Source organism: Schistocerca gregaria, chromosome 2 (assembly GCF_023897955.1).
Source record: "Schistocerca gregaria isolate iqSchGreg1 chromosome 2, iqSchGreg1.2, whole genome shotgun sequence".
Lineage (NCBI taxonomy): Eukaryota > Metazoa > Arthropoda > Insecta > Orthoptera > Acrididae > Schistocerca > Schistocerca gregaria.
Genome location: NC_064921.1, coordinates 73,042,600 through 73,048,599, shown reverse-complemented (window position 1 = coordinate 73,048,599; position 6,000 = coordinate 73,042,600). Strand labels below are relative to the sequence as shown.

The 6,000-nt window shown below is 40.1% G+C and overlaps 1 protein-coding gene across 9 annotated transcripts in view; it reads left to right on the top strand.

The window, feature by feature from the left end:
* Positions 1 to 4,289: 4,289 nt before the first annotated feature.
* LOC126336343 (trichohyalin) overlaps positions 4,290 to 6,000 on the top strand; it is a 415,368-nt gene continuing 413,657 nt past the window's right edge. For all 9 annotated transcript variants that reach the window (XM_049999914.1, XM_049999913.1, XM_049999908.1 and 6 more), the window contains exon 1: positions 4,290 to 4,700. The gene's annotated coding sequence lies outside the window, so the exon portion shown is untranslated. The remainder of the gene's footprint in view (positions 4,701 to 6,000) is intronic.

Below are 6,000 nucleotides of genomic sequence, written 5' to 3'. Positions count from 1 at the left end.
CCTAAAGTATCCTCTGTCGGCTTATTGCTCACTATGTCTTTGTCTAGCATTTTCCACACAGCATCAGTGTTTACCCCCGTAACTGATGACTGTGGCCTTCTCGTCCTCTGTGTCCTCCAGAGTGATATTTCCTCCTTGTAATTCTCTGTACCACATGAATATAGTTGTACAACATGGATACACATCACCAAGTGCAAGAGTCACTTCTTCAAAGCACTGGTGTATGTTTAAATCACACATGAAGTTGTACCACAAAACTCCCTGAATCTCACTTCGTAACCACAGTGCTATAGCAAGCTCTTAAGAGTAACCCTGCTGGTGAAAGACTGCATCCATGAACTTGGTGCAGTGGCTACAATGCAAGTCTGAAGTATTCTCAGAACACAGTAACAAATGCCTCCTGCAACTTGTTGTTGTGTTATATTGCAAATCTTTCCTAGTTCTCTTTGTATTTACAAATATGACTTGTTCCTATGTCAAAAATCGCAAGTGTCACTATATATCCATTGTATACAGCTTTCGTTTCAGATAGTAGAAAATGGCTTGAGGCTGAAATTGTACAATCATACATTACATAAAGGGAATGGCAGCTGAAGGCAGCACAAAATCATTTTAAAAAATTCATCGCAGCTGCAGACCATATTGCATAGAAAATTGTAGAACCACTGATACTAATACTTACTGTATTTCATTCATCTTTTCAGTGGTACGAGGATTCAATTGGTGCAGTTCTCCTAGTTTTTCTTTGTAAAGGAACATATGAACATGGAGTTAAGCATTTCAGTTTTAGCCTTACTACCCTCAGTTTCTGCTACTGTCTCATCTAGTAGGGACTGGACACTAACTTTGGTGCCACTAATAGCATTTATGTACAACCAGAATTTCTGTGTGTTTTATGAAATATCATTTGACAGTATTTTGCTGTGGTAGTCATTTAAGACATTATGCATTGCTCTCTTGACAGCCAAGCACATTTCATTCAGCATCTCTCTATCTCTAGCCTTGTGCTTTGTTTTACACTTATAATGCACTAAATTTTTTTACAGTGGCTATGTATCATGAAGGGTCCTTCCCATTATGAATTGTTATACCAGTTACATATCTATCCAGTGTATGGACAACTATTCTTTTAAACATGAGCCAGAGTTCCTGTACATGCTCCTGATCTGTGCTGAAAGTTTCAAGTTCCTTTTTGAGATATGACAGTACGGATTTTTTTTATCTAGTTTACTGAACATGTGTATGTTTCTGCTTCTTTTAGTTGTCCTTTGTACTTTGGTAATCATTGTTGCCACAACCATATAATGGTCACTAATAACAGTTTCAGTGTGGAGATTCCCAAAGGGGTCAGGTCAAATCATTGACATTAGGTCCAGCATATTCTCAACATGAGTGGGGTTCCTAACCATCTTTTCTAGTTAGTTTTCATAGAAGGGATTTAGTCATGTCTCAGAGCATGTCTAAATCATGCCCACCCCCTAATAAACTGTAATTTTCCCCAATTAAATATTGGATGATTGAAGTTTCCACTGGTGATTACAGTATTGTTGGGGAACTTAGAACAAGTGAACTGAAGTTGTCTCTAAAAAATTACATTAGGAGATAAGTCTGGTGGGTGATAGAGGATCCAGTTGTTTTGTGCTCACCACTTATACTGAATCTTGCCCAGTCAATCTCACATGCAGCTTCAGGTTCTATGTTGGTGGATTTGAGTTTGTTATCTTGTACAACAAATACACCACCTCCATTTCCCATTTGCCTATCCTTTCAATATACAATCAGATTTTCCCTAAAAGTGTTACTGCTATCAATTTCAAAAAAATGGTTCAAATGGCTCTGAGCACTGTGGGACTTAACATCAGAGGTGATCAGTCCCTTAGAACTTATAACTACTTAAACCTAACTAACCTAAGGACATCACATACATCCATGCCCCAGGCAGGATTCGAACCTGCGACCGTAGCGGTCGCGCGGTACTAGACTGAAGCGCATAGGACTGCTCAGCCACTCTGGCCGACTATCAATTTCAGAACCAGTATTATGTGAGCTTTACTGCTTTTCAGGAGTGCTTCAACTCTGGAACTTTGTTGCAAATAATTCAACATTAACCATTAGGACTCTAACACTCTTGCCTGTGGGAGGCATTTCTTTTGATATTACACTGATTTTTATGGCTTTCCTACAGCTATCGTTATCTGGATTGGATGGACAGTCACTTAAATATCCCCTGTGTGCAACCTACACACAGTGAGGTATGTGAGTAGTAGCCCCTGGTGTGTAGTGTGACCCATTTAGGAGGACCCTACAGTTCTCAACCCTAGGCGGAATTCGCAGCCTAGTTTGTCACAGAACCTCCTAAGTCTCTGGTTCAGTCCTTCCACTCGGGAAAATGTTGCAAATTGTGAGCTTCATTGAAGCTCCAAGCACAAGGCTGGTCTTCTCAACCTTCTCTGCCAGTCACTGGAATGACCCAAATATCATCTTGGAGCCGAGGTGACTGATGTTGGCCACATTCTGCAGTTGATTTCACCCTCAACGGCTGTTGGAATAGGCTCTTCATGTGGAATGAGGCACTCAGGAATGCACACTGAGTGAGTGCACCTGGTGCCCTTTCCTGTCCTTTGCTACCATTTCCCTAAGGAGTACCATCATTTGCTGTAAGTTTCAACTGCTGACCATTAATAGATCCCTAACCTTTAGTGTCATGCTGCTCTGGACACTTAGCAAAACAGGATTCCCCAATGCAGATGAAGTGAGTCCCACTAGCTCAGTTTCAGTGAAAGACAGAACCTCAAACGTATTAGGTAGATTGGTACAAAACCTGAGCCCTCCCTGGTCTGTGCCACCTTTTACAGGGCACCTAGATGTACCATTGACATGCCATTCACAGTCAAGTGGACAAAAGACAGATCCTGTACCTTCTGCAGAGGAGACAGGATGCACAGGAGGGGATAGTATTTGAGGTAGGTTTCCAGAGATACTTCGACCACATTTCTGTGCACAGTTTACGCAATTCCCAAAAATTATGGGTTGGTAGTATTGAGTATGCAGTTGGCACCAGCAGTGTTCCATCTGGTTCCAGTCAGTCAAATCTGGCAACCAACCATTCAAATGAGGTCACTACTATGCTCCTCAAACACCTGTAGCATGATTTTGGCCTTGACACAGTTATACAGCCAGAAGATGCCATCACTTTCAGGAAAGACATCAAGCATTCATATAGACGACAGCTGTCATGGTGCCTTTTCGTGCTGCCACAGGTGAAAGTTCCCCATAGCATAATAGTGACTCCAAAGGCCAGCATCGTTGGCGCAGTGCACGTTTCGAGCAGTCGTTTGTCTGCATGATGGCGTATTCTGTAACAAGAAATGTGATTCAGGCGACACGCTTTCATTGAGACACGCTTTCATTGAGCCACGGACCAATCTGGATTCTTTGCACATAACTGACATTCTCATTGGGCCAACAAGGGCATGTACTGCAGAACCCAATGTTCAGCAATGTGCACTGAACCGTCTGCTCTGAAACACTTGAACTCTTACCAATATTTCACCATCTTGTTATTCTAAATCTAACCTACTGTGATTGTTTTTGTTGAAAACAGTGCATAACTCGCCGTTTGACCATACGATTGCCAGTAATGCACACAAAGCAATTTTTTTTTTTAAGATCAGGGTTTGGATTTCTTTGGCCCGTTTCAGATGAAGCAAAAATTCAATCATTTCTTATGTAATCTCAGACAAATTTGCGCAGGTGACAATGATGCCTTTAAATAATGGCACCACTTCTTATGTTGCTGCACTGGCGCAAAGTGCGGAAATGAAGTGATTAATTAAGAACAGCAACATAGTTACATGTTATTTACAGACATCTGTTGATCTCCACGTCATAAATAAAGTAAAATAAATCTTCGTTTACAGGGGTATACGGTGAAACAATCTCAAAACCAAGAAAAATAACAGCGGGGTAAATTTTTCAACTCATTTGAGGAACTACAAACCCATTCTTGTAATCTTCTAAGCTTTGTGCGGGAGAAAAAAGAAGGGGTGGGGATTGTAAGGAAATGGTCATCCATCACAGCAGCCACAAACTTGTCTTAGATATAAGAAACATTTATTTATGCTGACTGTATCAACTACTTTTAACTATACAAAGTTACATTTATGTATTGTATAAAACCGTTTCGTATAATAAGGCTTCCACGCCGTAAGCTAACGCTGAGATGTTCCTGCCATCTACGTGGGAAACAGAGAAACTACGCAGGAGCGTAGCTGGCAGCCTCCGCAGATTTGAGCGTAGCACTCGTGAGTTCCATTTAGATCCCCGTCAGGAACAGTAACGTAGTTAGCCCGATTAGAAACGAAATTGAGCGAATCGCGTTTAGGTTCATAAGTATAATTTACTTCGAGAGAAAGCAAATAGGCTTTCTCTTCAGAATGGAATGTTTCCGAGTTCCCTTTACTTAAGTCTTTAACAAAAAAAAATAAGTTTTCGTGAAAATCGCGTTTTGTACCCCTAGTTATTGGCAAGAAGTGCCATTACCGTACCAAGTGCATCAAACATACCCAGTGTCAGTGTAATTAAGATAGTATAAGTTTGTATTCGAGCTACGTTACTTGGACCTTGACCAGTTTGGTGAATTGTTTCAACATAACTCGAGGAAACTGCCAGCTTAAAACCCCGGAAAATAAATACGTTATGTAAGTACTGCCATACAACTGCACTGAACTAGGCGTATTTCGTATTTATAGCTATAACTGTGTGTCTGTACACCATAGTTGATAAATGTATTCAATGTTCCATTTCTATTGTTACAAACAGAATATATATATTAAATAAGGTCGAATATCTAATTGTGTTTGGCAACGTCTTTATGGTTGTATTTTGAGGTGTGTCTAGCACATTGTGGGCCTTCTTGTTACATTAAAATGTATGTAATAACTATTATCACAGTCTATTACGACAAAATGCACAAGCGAGAAAGGATGAACTTGGTCGCTATTTATGTTCAGGCAACGAAGTATTAATATTTTTATCGTTGAGAAAGCGGTGCAGACGACTTTATGTTCACTTGATACTAAAATAGTGTAATCTCTAAATATCTTTGCGTTAGCGCTGATCGAAACCTTGTCCTACTATCCGAAAGCGGAATGTTCCTATAACAATAAGGCATTCGAAATCATTAACTTGCGTCAAGAACAGAAGACAAATAACTGTTATAGTCTACTCGGTCCATGTGGAAGGTTTACCAGAAGTTAAAACTTCGATTTTCATCGAAAGCGATGAAAAGTACTTTTCACAGAAAGCGCCAATAGCAAAGTACCTTGCTTTTTTTGGTTTTTTTTTTAGTTACATTTACGGAAATCGGGGCAAATTCACAGCTAGACATGTATGCTGCAACCAGTAAACAATTTTTACCCGAATTAGATCACACAATTCTTTTTATCCAAAGTGACGTGATGTGTCGATGTTATCGTAATTTGAATTTTTGTTCCGTGTATTTATTTCGTGCAATGATCGAGTTGTACTAACTTTTGTGTAACGTTTTCGTGATAATGTATTTCAGGTTTGCATATCTGATAACCTATGTGAAATTATGTAGTGTGTAATATAAGACTAATTTATTTATTCGCCCTAAAAAGAAAAAGGACTAAATGAACTAATATGCTTCCTGTGGCACCGTGCGTATGGGTTAACTTTATCTAAATTTGGTCAACTGTACAATAACATCTTCCTGTAATTAGTCACTTCTGATGGTGTTCATCGTCCATCCTGAAATAAAACTGTCAACGTTACATGTAAAGCGGTTATGTGGACTAAAACACTAAGAGCAGTCACCACGTCGCGTGTCTCTCCTGCATAAATACTCATTATATTCTAAGAACTAAGGTAACACCCCCCCCCCCCCCCCCCCAATCTTTCACCGCCATGCTCTTTTCTTACCAAAGTATACGATCTGTACTGTATGCAGGAACGGGGAGCGTGCGGCGGCACGGCGCA